The sequence below is a fragment of the Brassica napus genome, chromosome A9 (genome assembly GCF_020379485.1).
Source record: "Brassica napus cultivar Da-Ae chromosome A9, Da-Ae, whole genome shotgun sequence".
In the NCBI taxonomy this organism is placed as follows: Eukaryota; Viridiplantae; Streptophyta; class Magnoliopsida; order Brassicales; family Brassicaceae; genus Brassica; species Brassica napus.
Genome location: NC_063442.1, coordinates 20,166,281 through 20,180,714, shown reverse-complemented (window position 1 = coordinate 20,180,714; position 14,434 = coordinate 20,166,281). Strand labels below are relative to the sequence as shown.

General features: G+C 38.3%; 1 long non-coding RNA gene and 1 other non-coding gene across 2 annotated transcripts; both read right to left on the bottom strand.

The window, feature by feature from the left end:
* Nucleotides 1-4,324: 4,324 nt before the first annotated feature.
* Nucleotides 4,325-8,465, bottom strand: LOC106430522. The gene is made up of 4 exons (XR_007315965.1): nt 8,132-8,465; nt 7,952-8,044; nt 7,698-7,829; nt 4,325-7,622 (listed from the first exon to the last, which is right to left on the bottom strand). It is a non-coding gene; the product is annotated as an uncharacterized LOC106430522 (long non-coding RNA).
* A 4,866-nt stretch (nt 8,466-13,331) lies between these two features.
* LOC125578754 lies at nt 13,332-13,437 on the bottom strand. The gene has a single exon (XR_007316837.1). It is a non-coding gene; the product is annotated as a small nucleolar RNA R71 (small nucleolar RNA).
* Between the last annotated feature and the right edge of the window lie 997 nt (nt 13,438-14,434).

Genomic DNA, 14,434 nt, shown 5'->3' with positions numbered 1-14,434 from the left:
ACTAAAGTATAGTACTAGTACTTGCATGATCATGTATATGTATTTGATAATTGTTTTGTTTATTATTGATTGTGTTGTGATTATAGATTCACTGAGTAAACTAGTTGCTCATAACTCATTCATGTGTGTAGGTAACCCTTAGGCTGGAGACACTTTACTTTTTGGACGGAAGGAACGGCCAACCAACGGTAGTATTTTGTTGTCCTTGCAACGTACCTTTTGATATATATTTACTTAAAACGTTGTTGGACAATAGACCGTAGGATAAAACTATAACACTTTGTAAAATGTTTAAAGTAAATAAAAAATGTATAAAAAATGCTTATAAATCACGAGTTCTCATATGATATTAGTCCTTGTCCGGGACAAACTAACTATCGAATATTGCTTTATCGGGTTGAAAAGCCTAGACTAATATCCGATAGGAGCGTCTGTGTTCGTTGGTTGGTTGTCTAAGGCGGTCGGATTTATTTTGAGAACCTCGGGTCATCCATAGGAAACATCGACTGTGTCATTTCCGGTTATCTACGATCGGGGATGCCATAGTATCAGAATCAACATTCATTGAAATTGAAACTATAGAGATTCAGAGAAAAGAGAAAAGAGGGAAAAAAAATGAATCAGAAAAGACTACATGTGTGCTCAGAAACTTGTTTAAGTGAGATTTCATGTCCCTTGATCGATATGTTTTTTATTCTACAACGGCAGCAGTCATCAAACCACCACAACATATCTAACTTTTAGACATGTAATAAAAATGAGTATTATAACACAACGATTAAATAATATTGGCTCTTTTTTTAAGTCTGGATTTTTGAGATTAATCCCTTCTCAGGAAGTAATGCAGAACATGTGACGTTTTGAACTACTCATAATATTGAGTAGTAGTTTTGAAACGTGCAGAACATAGGATGTTTCACATCAAGTGGTTCGGTTGTATCAATTTGGCTGCGTGAACTTGCCACACTCAAACCTCTAACCGTCCATGATCATATAGAACCACAAAATTAACACAACAATAAGATCAAGAGATCAACAAGAACAAACCTCTCTCATGTTGCAGCATCTTCATTTGTAGCTCTACCTATCAAATATGTGTTTTGTTCCCCTAAATGTTGGGAATCTGTTCTAATAGTATGTAACAAGTAGTAGATACCAACTGACATAGTTTGGAGGTTGTTCTATGACGGCAGCAGTCATCAAACTACCTTTGTAAACATGAACTCATAGATTCTAATAACCTATTAGATTTTGATCCGCGCTTTAAAAGCGTGGATTGATTTTTGGGTTTATATTTTCATATAATAATTTTATTTGTTTGTTCAAAATGTGAGGTCAAATTGAAACGTTGTTTGCAACTTGATAACTAAACTTGAAAGATTAGATATTTTCAAGTCTTTTTTTTTTATGAAATGTGAAATTTATTGATCAATGTAAAAAAAATGGGCATTTACATCAACTATAAAAGCCTATAAAGATGATAAACCAAAAGCTATACAATGCAAAAGAATGAATTTGTAAACCTCCTAGCCTATGCTGTTACTTCAAACCACCTTTTGCATTATACCAGCCAACTTGTGGTTCGCCATATAACGCAGAGACGTGATCCTGTTATGAATAGACTTGTCAATGATCCGATATATTTGGTCCACTGTCTGAAAGCCTGTGTGATGTCTCCTCTCGTTCCGCTCCCTCCAAAGATGATTGATGCAGCTCTGAAACACCATCTTTAACAGAATCTTGTCCATATTGCGAAGGGAGTTAGTGCTTACAAACTGCAGAGTAGTCATCCAATTGGGATCAGTCCTAGCTCCAGTTAAGCGATTGGCCAGCTTATGCCATATTGTAAAAGAGTAGGGACAAGCGAAGAAAATATGGTCTCGAGTCTCATCCCGCTCACCACAAGCGAAGAAAATATGGTTTCAAGTGTTTTATTATAGATTAATAAATTTTATAATGTGGTATTAATTTTATAAAGCGAGATTTTGAACCGAAATTTGAAATTAAACATTTGAGGTCCGATGTCTTCAATTGAAATTGTAGATAATACAATGTATTTTATTACAAATTAATAAATTTTATGATGCAGTATTTCTAACGTATTAAAAGTTCATATTTGAAAATAGAATGCAAATAGAAGAACAAAGCAAACAATCTTTTGTTTACCTCATCGATCATGGGAAGAGAGTCGCCAGCTGGTTGATAAAGAACAGATGGTTTATCCTAAGAAACAAAAGAAATTTGATTAAAACAAAAGAAAAATTAGAATAATAATACGTTATTGTATCTAGAGAGACCTTTTGTTGGACCTTTAATATCCATCCCATGGCTTCCAGCATAATACAGTTCTGCTAGCTTCACAAAACTATAAACCTGCAAAAATATTTTGCATATAGTTAATCAACTAAATTTTGATCATTCTAAATAGTAGATGAAAATATTATAAAATGTATATTGTCTGTGCATCTGCGAAACAGGAAAATACTCTAGAAATTTATGGCAAAATGTTGGAGAATTTGGATCCTAAAGAACCTTGCTGGATATGAAAGCTCTGTCTGGATCAGAGACGGTTGGGAAAGAGTACCGTCATAATCAAGACACATAACGATTTGTTTTCCTCTTGAAGCTTCTAGGACTCTGTAACGACCCGGTTTCTTTATCCGATTGGTTTGATTTTTTTATCTTTAATTAATTTGGATTGAACCAAACCATTTCCTAAACCAAATCCATATCCTTCTTATTCTTATACTGTGCATGTGTATATGTATTTAAAAGGAATCAAAACCCTATTCTTTTTATTTATTTGTCAGAGAGTGGAGCCGTCATTGCTATCATCTCCTTTGATCATCTCTCTTCCTCTCCACCTCCACACACGTGCTCCTCCTTCCTCTCCTCCCTCAAGTTCCCTTTCTTCTATGGTTGCTGATACGTTAGTGCATGGAGGAAGAGATGTGCGAGCAGGAGTCATCCCATCTTGACGCCACCGGCACGCATCAACACCACCAAGCACCACCACACCACCACCGTGAACCATCTCACCTCATCCCACCGGAGCCATGGTTCATCACCGGAGGAGCAGCCCATGTTATCACAGACTCGTTACCTGCCGGCTGCCGTGACGTCTGTTGCGTTTTTGTTACGTACCGGATCTGCGAGATGGAGAGCATGAGCCGAGAGGGAGAGAAAGACGTTGCGGAGCCGCATGTTCCCCACCACCACCGGTCGTAGATCTGTACCGCCGATCTGCGAGATGGAGAGCATGAGCCGAGAGGGAGAGAAAGACGTTGCGGAGCCGCATGTTCCCCACCACCACCGGTCGTAGATCTGTACCGCCTTGATCCCTTGGTCACCGTAGTTGATCCATGATGTCGGAGAGCCATCGATGCTACGTCTTTGACGTCTTGTATCGGTTGGTGATGTGGAGCACGTGATCAATTATAATAAGTTCCTCAGTCCTATTTTTCTTGTATTACAAGTAATCATTCTTATCATAAACCCTATAAATATATATTAACCGAGGATCATTACATGGAGCCGAACCAGCCTGGAGATCAGAACGTTCTGAACATTTCAACCGAGGTTCATGTTTTTCAACGTACCGGACAGACTGACCGTGCAGTGTACTGGACAGTCCCACATATGTCCGGAAAGGAGCTTTGGCTGCAACCATGGCCAGATGACCGATCTGACCATACTAGGGCTTGTCTTTTCCGTCCAACTTCACATTTGAAGACATATGGTCGAGCTAGAATCCACTTTGGACGAGCTGGACAAGGTGACACTTACTTGGGCGAGCTAGATGAGCTGAGTGAGCTAGGTGACACTACTCTGGAACTGGTTCAGCTGCTGGGCGAAATGGGCCTTTTCAGCCCAAAGAAAAGTTCATAAAAAGTTCATTATGGGATTGTTTCTTTCCAAATTCGACCAGCCCTTTACTCAGTCCATTTCAAGCACATTCTCATCAAGAATACCAAGAGGGAGTCAGCAAGGAAGTCTTGGTCGTGCATGGGAAAAAGAATTCAACAAAAATCATTAATTTCGGTCTTTAGTCAAATTCTTCATTTCTAGTTTCTATGTCTTGTTTTTAGCACATTCTTCTTTGGATTTCTACAACTTGTAATCCTATAAATAAGGCCTTAGAGCCACGAAATAACACAGATTGTTTTCCCCTTTTTATGAGTTTCTCTCCTTGTTCTTTGTTTAGAACACTTCTTAGTTTCTTGGTGAGGTTATCTCCAAGTTTCGATCCTTCTTTTGTTGGACCGGTGCGTCACATCCGGCAACGATCGAAGTCTGGTAGTATCTTTGGGCTATGCCGCAACCCTTAGTGTCACCGTTCATACCATCAGTTCTCAATCCTCTCGGATCTGAGTTCATATCAACCTTACCGAAAGAGTGATCCTTATTTCGGTTTTATCATCTGGGCTAGCGATGCTACTTTCATTGTGCGGGCAGGGGTTCAGAGACGTCTGTACTTGCGATGCTACTGGTGCGGGCGTCTGGTGCAGAGACGTTTGTACCATGGGCGCTACTTGAGAGGGCGGGGGTACAGAGACAGACTATACTAGCGACGTTACGTACTATATATCCATATGAGGTGATGTGGGGTGTATGGACCAGCTATATGCTATCATCGCATTGTTTGGTTTGTGTGATGCGCTAGGCGTCGTGTGTGTTCATATTAGAGCTAAACTTCCATAATGGGAGTTCTATCTACTCGAGTCAGTGGTTTGCGTGTTTAGCAACCCATACCTCACGGAGTAACTCTCCTATTGCTCACCCCTCTTTTTTCCCTTGCAGGTGTGCTTGCCGAGTGTTCGGATATCTGGACGTTTTGGTGTCTTGGGATCATCGTATTTTTTTCGGTTTTAATTAACTTTTTGATAATGTATTTGGTTTTAAATTATAAACTCGTTTTACTTGGAAATTATTTGATTAAAAGGTCTGACATTTTATTCGGTTTTAGAAATCGGTTTAATGCAGTATCTTTTTGGTTAGTAGCATGCCGTTCTCGAGAGAGGAGGAGACGGGTGTTACAATTTGGTATCAGAGCGGGATTCCGTTCCGGTTCTGACCCGGGACGGCGATTTATGGGACTAAGATTTCAACGGTTTTCAATGTTTCCAGTATCATTCGGCTAGTTCTTAGTGTTTCTGATTTTTTTTTCTTTGCAGGAGAAGACCAAGTTAAGTTTGTTTCCATTGTTTGTTTTTATATTATTTCTTTCGTAGCTATTGAAGTTATTCTCGGGTTCCGTCTTGGAATTCGGGACGAATTCCGATTAAGTGGGGAAGAATTGTAACGACTCGGTTTCTTTATCCGATTGGTTTGATTTTAAATTATAGTAATATAAACCACAATAATTAACCAAACCATTTCCTAAACCAAATCCATATCCTTCTTATTCTTATACTGTGCATGTGTATATGTATTTAAAAGGAATCAAAACCCTATTCTTTTTATTTATTTGTCAGAGAGTGGAGCCGTCATTGCTATCATCTCCTTTGATCATCTCTCTTCCTCTCCACCTCCACACACGTGCTCCTCCTTCCTCTCCTCCCTCAAGTTCCCTTTCTTCTATGGTTGCTGATACGTTAGTGCATGGAGGAAGAGATCTGCGAGCAGGAGTCATCGCATCTTGACGCCACCGGCACGCATCAACACCACCAAGCACCACCACCACCGTCAACAATCTCACCTCATCCCACCGGAGCCATGGTTCATCACCGGAGGAGCAGCCCATGTTATCACAGACTCGTTACCTGCCGGATGCCGTGACGTCTGTTGCGTTTTTGTTACGTACCGGATCTGCGAGATGGAGAGCATGAGCCGAGAGGGAGAGAAAGACGTTCGAGGCGGAGCCGCATGTCCCCACCACCACCGGTCGTAGATCTGTACCGCCGTGATCCCTTGGTCACCGTAGTTGATCCATGGTTTCGGAGAGCCATCGATGCTACGTCTTTGACGTCTTGTATCGGTTGGTGATGTGGAGCACGTGATCAATTATGATAAGTTCCTCAGTCCTATTTTTCTTGTATTACAAGTAACTGTTCTTATCATAAACCCTATAATTATATATTAACTAGGGTAAAACCCGTCCTATGGGCGGGTATTCAAGTGAAAAACAATATAAAAATATTTTAAATTATGAAACATATTTAAAATATTTAGTTTATTCTTAAAGTAATGTTAACATTCACAAATTATTTTGTTACATTTTTACAAATCATAGACTTTAAAATAAATTTTACTTTTAATGATGTAACTATTTTATAATTATAATAATAAATAAACAAAATTATTCGAAATTTCGATTGAATTTCAGCACATAAAATATGAATTATTCTTTTCTTATACACTTTCTTTTGAATTTACTGTTAATATACTTTTTTAAAAAAATTCTATTGATTTTACTATTATGAGAGAGAACCTTAACTATAATATGATTTATTGTGAGTAGTGCAGATAATTCATATATTTTGTTTAAAATTTATTATATATTTTAAATAATAGTTGCTTATATATTATGTATGAATCATTATTTTGTTCATCTTTTATATTTCACGATTAAATTTATTGAGATCATGATATCCAACCTAAATTTTATTGCGTTATTTATAGGAATCGATATTTTATATGGTTTTAACTGGGCTATGTTCTACTCTAAATTGACAGTGTATATCTTTCATATGTCTTTTTTATTTTAGGTTATCTACTTTTATTTTTGTTTATATGTTTTTGTCAAGTTGTTTAGTTGATACTCATACTATAATATGCTTTTCTAAAAAAATACCATTCTTTATGTTTTATTAAAGTAGTAAAATAGATACATGTAATAAGTAGTGAGTTTGTAGATTTATAGCCTTCTCTAACATGTTCTCACAACTTTTTCTTCGGTGAGATTATAGTCTGTTTTTAGAATTTAATTTGGTTGATGTCCATACATTTTCATGAAAATAATCAATATTCATATTGTTTTTGGTAAATAGTTTTTCTAAATTTACAATTTTTTTAATTCAAATATACCATAAATGACTATTTTCTGAATTTATTAACAAATGAGTAATTACATACAAATTATTTAAATAGTATTTTTATTTTTATATATTATTGATAAATCAGATAATTTTAATAGTATCTAGAATATACTATTCAAATTTTTTTTTTAAAAAATTTAAGTTGGATATAAGATAATAATATACGTTTCTGATATTTGATATGGGAATAATAATAAGAATTTATCTACAAAGTTTGGTGTAACTAAACTTTTTTTGTTCAAGTATTGAACTATGTTATTACCTTATAAAGTAATGGTTCAATAGATTGATCTAAAGAATTGTAGTGTAACATATAATGTCAGAAAAAATAAAAAATAAAAATAAGAAATAGTATCTTCTCCGGAGTATTATGATCTTCAAGTACACTATTAGATGTTGTTTTTCTTATATCTTCAAAGTATCATTCGATGAGTTGAGTACATCTTTCCATTAGAAGAAACATGTGGTCAGTGATCTCACATGACTTGGTTGGTCAAGATGTCCTCCAGACCCTCCATTGGGGGCTTGAATATAGGCAGGCGAGTCTCCCCTGAACATGGAGTCAAGTAACCCTACATACCATCACTGCAAGCAGTTCCAAGAACATCATGAAACAGATTGGGGAGACTTTAAGAGTTGCAAGTATAAAATCAAACTTACCAGTTAACTTAATACTCATCCACTAAAATATGAGAAAGTTTTGTTTCTTTTAAATTATGAACCTTAGCTCCTGTTTGACGGTGATATGAAGAGCATGTCACAAAAACTGCCGGTTATACACTTCTTTTCATCCTGCAGAAATAAAGAAAAACACTTGAAAGACAATCATTTAAGAAAACAGAGTCTGATCTAAAGGTAATTACTAAAACATTAGAGTGACGTGTTGGCACCTTTATATTTTTATTTATTCTTACCTCTGCTCTCGAGTCAGTATCTGTGAGTCTCTGCTTAATGTCCTTTGCTATCAAGAAGAAAACCTCTTCCACATTTAGATTTGTTTTGGCACTCTGTCATGTGAAATGACTTATAAGCCATGCAAGCAAACAAATAACCAATGGAGTTTTATAAGTTTTCATGAGATATGTTTGGCTTACTGCTTCAAAGAACTTGATTCCATATTCATCAGCAAGTGCTTGACCCTTTTATGTTGGAACAGCCTGAAACAAAAAAATGTAAACGCTGTTAATATGATTAGTCGTGAATCAGGAAGTGGTAAGATAAGTGTGAATGAAACTCCTGTGCACTATACTTTCTTACTCTCGTCCATATCGGCTTTGTTCCCTACCAAGATCTTGTTGACATTATCCGAAGCGTGCTGTTCGATATTACGAATCCAGTTCCTAATATCTGCAATAAGGTCAAGAAAACAGGTCCAGAACAGAGCAAAAATGTAAAAAATCAAAGATGCTATGCTTAGACAGAAGCAAAAGTTACTGTTAAAGGATGACTCGTCTGTGACATCATATACCAGCAAAATGCCCATTGCCCCTCGGTAATAAGCTGCAAAGGAAATTATAAGTTTAAAAAGAAAAACTAAATATCCTCAAAGCATCATCCATAGCATTAAGTAGACTGCACAGAAAAAAAAAAAGAGATCCTTTCTGCTAGTGACTCTTAATCCTCTCTAATTCAGTTTTCAGTGGGACAATGTATGCTAAGAACACTATTAGAACGAAAGTACACTGACCAGCGGTGATGGTTCGAAAATGTTCTTGACCAGCAGTATCCCAAATCTGGAGCTTGATGCGTTTGGTATCAAGCTCAATAGTTCTTATCTTAAAATCAATGATGCATTAAAGCCAAATGCAAACATACGAAACTCAGTGAGAAACACATGCATCACAGTCTTTAATCTCTTAACATAGTTGAAGAAATACACATTTGAATCCAGTAGGAGTATATCACAGAAAATAGATTAACTCTAGTGTTTTCAGGGATTGAGAGAATGATGTTGAAGGAAGAAAGCTAACATTTATAGAAGGTGAGGACATAAACGAACAAAATGGAGGAGAAAGTGATCTTTAAAAAAAAAGCATATCGGGTCCGAGACTAAGTACCCACTATGTCCGCGAGTATATGGATCTGGTTCATCATCCTTTGTTGAGTCCAAGATCAAACCCAAACCCATCTTTCCCTGCTCGTGATTCAATCACTTGATTTCCGGATCAGCCGGTGACGGAAAGTCTTTCCACCGCGTTTCACGTTTTTCAAAATTATTCCCCTGCCTGCATCCAATCAAGAAAAATGATTCAAATTCACACACACTGACACACATAAACAATATTCTTATTGAATCTTGAGAAAGGTATATAGATATATATGTAAACTAACTAACCAAATGAAGCTTGAGGACTGATATTGATCTCATGGTGGTCATGGTGGAGCTCCGACAGGATCAGAACGCGGGTTATGCTTCTAAACTAACATTCTTTCGGATTTTATTTCCATGTCTGACTCCCTGCTTAAATAGAAAAGAGATTATGTGGATGGAAAACAGTGATATGATCTTGCAGTTTTTTTTTAATGATCAAGTAATCATGAATCACGCATAAGGAATCAGATGAAATAATTTTGAGCAGAATGAATAATGAAAATGAATGGAGTAAACTATGATGCACCGGGACGGATACGGGTACAGAAGCGGGGACGGGAGCAGGGACGGGAAACGGCAAAACTAAAAAATTATGGATATGGGTACGGCATAGATACGTTTATAAAAATAATATATATATACATAAAATTTTAGTTTGGATTGATATATGGACTGATAATCGCATAAACTTCACCAGATGTATAACAGAAATAGAATATTCAAAAGTAACAGTTCCAATCCAAAGTCATCATTATGGTTTCATTTCTGAATTCTTACCTTCGGCAATAAATTCGATGTAGAGAATCATTTAATGCTTTCAATTTCAACAATATATATTCTTAATCAAAAGTGATGAAAGAAAAAGTAACGGCACGTGCTAAAAAGCTCATGTTGTTAAGTCCTAACTTACGGATACATCCCCACGCCGTTCCAGCACCGTCTCCATGCCGTTACCGTTTCGGAAACGTTTCCGGTACCGGGACGTCACCCAAACTCACGTCCCCGTGCATCATAGGTTATGCACTATGATGCACCGGGACGTATACGGGTACAGAAGCGGGGACGGGAGCGGGGACGGGAAACGGCAAAACTAAAAAATTATGGATACGGGTACGGCATAGATACGTTTATAAAAATAATATATATATACATAAAATTTTAGTTTGGATTGATATATGGACTGATAATCGCATAAACTTCACCAGATGTATAACAGAAATAGAATATTCAAAAGTAATAGTTCCAATCCAAAGTCATCATTATGGTTTCATTTCTGAATTCTTACCTTCGGCAATAAATTCGATGTAGAGAATCATTTAATGCTTTCAATTTCAACAATATATATTCTTAATCAAAAGTGATGAAAGAAAAAGTAACGGCACGTGCTAAAAAGCTCATGTTGTTAAGTCCTAACTTACGGATACGTCCCCACGCCGTTCCAGCACCGTCCCCATGCCGTTACTGTTTCGGAAACGTTTCCGGTACCGGGACGTCACCCAAACTCACGTCCCCGTGCATCATTGGGAGTAAACACAAACCTGATAAATCTCTTTGCTTTTGGAACCGTAGAAATTCATGATTTTCCAGTGGATCTAACAAAATTCATGGCCATGACTTTATCTTCTGCTCCTCTAGAGGAACACGATTCTGATTGCATGAAAGATTGGACGAATTTAGTTAAGAGTAGTGAAGGGAGATGCGAAGAGGTCTGACGGAATGCTTCCAATGGGAGGAGTGGATTAATCAAACGGAGTTAGAAACAGATTAATGGAAGGTTGAGACGTTATGGAGATCAGAAAGGCGCTTCAAGTTTCTGAAAATTTCTTCGGGAAGGTAGCAATCCTGAAAGGAAGAAGAAACCTAATGTTATTTGGGCTTGTCTTAATCTATTGATTGGACTTAATACCAAACTGTAATAAAAGCCAAGTTATGAGATAACCGGATTACACTGAAGATTCTATGATTTTACGATTGGTTTGGTTAAGTGACAGGTGATATACCTTGGATTTGACCCATTTTTATCCATGGTATATAAGTATTTTACTATATATATATATATATATATATATATATATATATATATATATATCTATGTTTTCTATTCTTCTAGGTATGTTTTCAGGTTCAGGTGCATTTCGGAGTAAAACTATGACTTTGGAGCATTTTGGAGCTTAAATGACATTTCACCCGAACTGACCACTTAGAGGTCGACGAGAGGAAGAACAATCGATCGATGCGCATCAGTGCTGACGATCGTTATCAGGAAATGCCTCGACAGATGAAGATTAATATCGATCAATGTACACAAGTACCATCGATCGATGTCGAGACACCAGACGCGACATTTTGGATTCAGCAGACTTAAAAACCAAGGCCAAGCCAAATTACCAAAATGTCCTGACGAGTTTTTAACCTAGTAGAATATATACTGCCTAAGTGTTTTGACGGCAGAAGAACAGAGCTTTTTCTAGACCTAGTTTTGTTACAAGTTTCATTTGGGAGAGAAGATCACTTGTGATTGGAACTCCTTGTTTCTATTTTTTTTCATCTATACTATGAGTTTCTATTCTTTTATTGATATGGATTGCTTTGCTATGTCTGAGTAGTTCAACTGTTAGATCCAGGGTTCAGATAGGTTTGTGGGATTAGCCCCAAACTATAGATCTGCCTTGCTGTGATATTCATGGCAGATTTGTATTCATTGCTTGTTTTAGCCTTGCTAACTAGAACTTGATCATAGGATTGCATACTCAAGCACCCTTGTTATCCCATCTTGACATCTATCTATCATATTAGGATTGCTAGAGAGGGCTAACCGCCAATTTAGCATCTTAGTAGCGCATTTCATACTCGCGCATAGGCCTGGCTAGAACCCGTCGATCGATGTCATCAACTGACAATCGATCGACGTTGGCAAAGGTGTAACGGTCGACGTCTTAATAGACCATCGATCAACACTCTCTCGTTGCCTGTATACTAACCGTTGAGACACGAGATCTAGTCTGTTAACCAGTGGTACATGCGACAGCTGATCACTGAGTTAAGCGAATGAGCTCTAATATATCATGCATGCAACAGTTAGGCATCTATAGGTATTATAATCTCCAACACCCTGCATCTAAAGTCATTTCCAACCAAGTTACATTTATTATTTGCTCGCTTGTTACTATTGCTATTTCATTTAAACATTTACAACCTTTAGAATTAATAAACACTAGATTTAATTGTTCCCTAGCTCCTTGTGGATTCGATCCCTAAGTACTACATCTGAACCTCTTTTGATGAGAGTAACATTCCTTAGGGTAATTTGAGTGGTATCAAATTTGGCGCCGTTGCCGGGGAGCTTTGATCGCCATTAGATTTAGTTTTATTAATTCTTATTCTTTTCTTTACCCCCTTTCTAATAATCTTTTTCTTGTCTTTTCAGGTGCATGCCCAGCGGTACCAGAAGCAACAAGGAGAAAGACTTGCTGTTCTCAGACGATCCTGCTCATTTGGAACGCACCATCCGTAGAGGTCAACGTTCCACATCGCTCGACACAACCACTTCGTCGTCGATCGATACGCACAACCAACCGTCGACCGACACCAGACCATCATCGTCGATCGATCCCAATCGTTCGACAACGATCGATACTACACCGCGTACGTTGAACGATACTGTGTCGTCAAAAATGGTAAACATTATTATTCTAACTCAGGACGAAAACGGAAACCTGTATGACCCGGTCATCTGCGTAATGCAACATGTCAGAAAATAGATGCTCAGGGAACTGTAATCCCTGATGCTGATGCTACAGGAGCTGCTCAACCTGTAGATGAGGACGCTCGATCGAAACCACTGACCGACTACAATCGCCCAGATGAGTACTATTCCAACAGATCAGCTATTCGACTTCCAGAGATCCAGAAGCAGAATTTCGAGCTGAAGCCTCAATACTACACTCTCGTGTCGCAGATACCCTACTCTGGGTTACCGCACGAGCATCCTATGGACCATTTGGAACGGTTCGAGGATCTAATCGCTGCTACTCGGATGGAAGGAGTCCCCGAAGATTACCTGTTGTGCAAGCTCTTAAGATACACGCTGAATGGAGAAGCGATGCACCGGCTTAGGCAACAACCCACAGGATCTTTAACATCCTGGAGCGACATCAAGAATGCTTTCTTACGAAACTTCTTCGATGAGGCGCGCGCTGAAGAACTTCGGAACAAAATTTCCACATTCTCGCAGAAGGCTGGAGAGTCCTTCAAAGATGCGTGGATTAGATTTAGGTTCTTCCAGCGAGACTGTCCACACCACGGATTTAACGAAGTGCAGCTGCTAAGCACTTTCTTCCGAGGTCTCGCCTTACAGTATCAAATGGCCCTTCATACGGCGAGTGAAGAAAACTTCACTACTCGGAATCCGTTGGAAGCTGTGAGACTTATCGAAAACCTTGCTAACAGCAGCAGCACCAAAAACACTGACTCTGAACGGAAGAAGTCTGTAGCCTCTATCAGGAAGGAACAGATGGACGAAGTAAGAGCTAAGTTAGATGTGGTGCACGAGCTTCTTAGGAAGCAAGTCTGTTCAGCTGAAGGAGAAGTAGCAGATACGAAAGGAGAAGAAAATGTGAACTACATCGGAGGTACCGGATTCCAGAAATTTTGAAACCAGGGCAGAAACAGAAACTTCTTTGGAAATGGTCAAAGAAATAACCAAAGTTCACAATTTCAAAAACCCTTCAACAACAGCAAGAGCCACTCGAACTCTTACTACCAAAATCCACCACCCCAGACTCAGGAAAGCAAGATCGAAGAAATGCTTGATCGAGTACTGTTGGGACAACAACAAATCACTGTGGATTTCAACGGTAAAATAGACTCCTCCTATAACAATCTGAACACCAACATCGAGACCTTAAGGACTCAGGTGAGAAAACTTGAAACCCAAGTAATTCAGACGGGCAAGACTATAAAGAGGCAAGAAGCTTTTGCTAGAGAGGCAGGAGCCGACAAAGGGAAACACCACGTAAATGCCATCATAGATGATGATTTCTGGCAAGTGGTGAGAAATGAAAAGCTTGAGGAAGGAGACTTCGAAATCGAAAGCTCCATGAGTCTCGGCGGATCCCAATGGTGTCGACCGATGTCGATGAACTCGCATCGATCGACAGACCATGATGAAGATCGATGGACGGATTACTCCAGTCATCGATCGACGTCGTCTGCCAAATCGACTGAATGCAATGCGGTTCGAATTCTAACTCATGAAGAATTCACAGCTAAGCATCCTCACCCACCCTCCCCTTTCTATGATAAA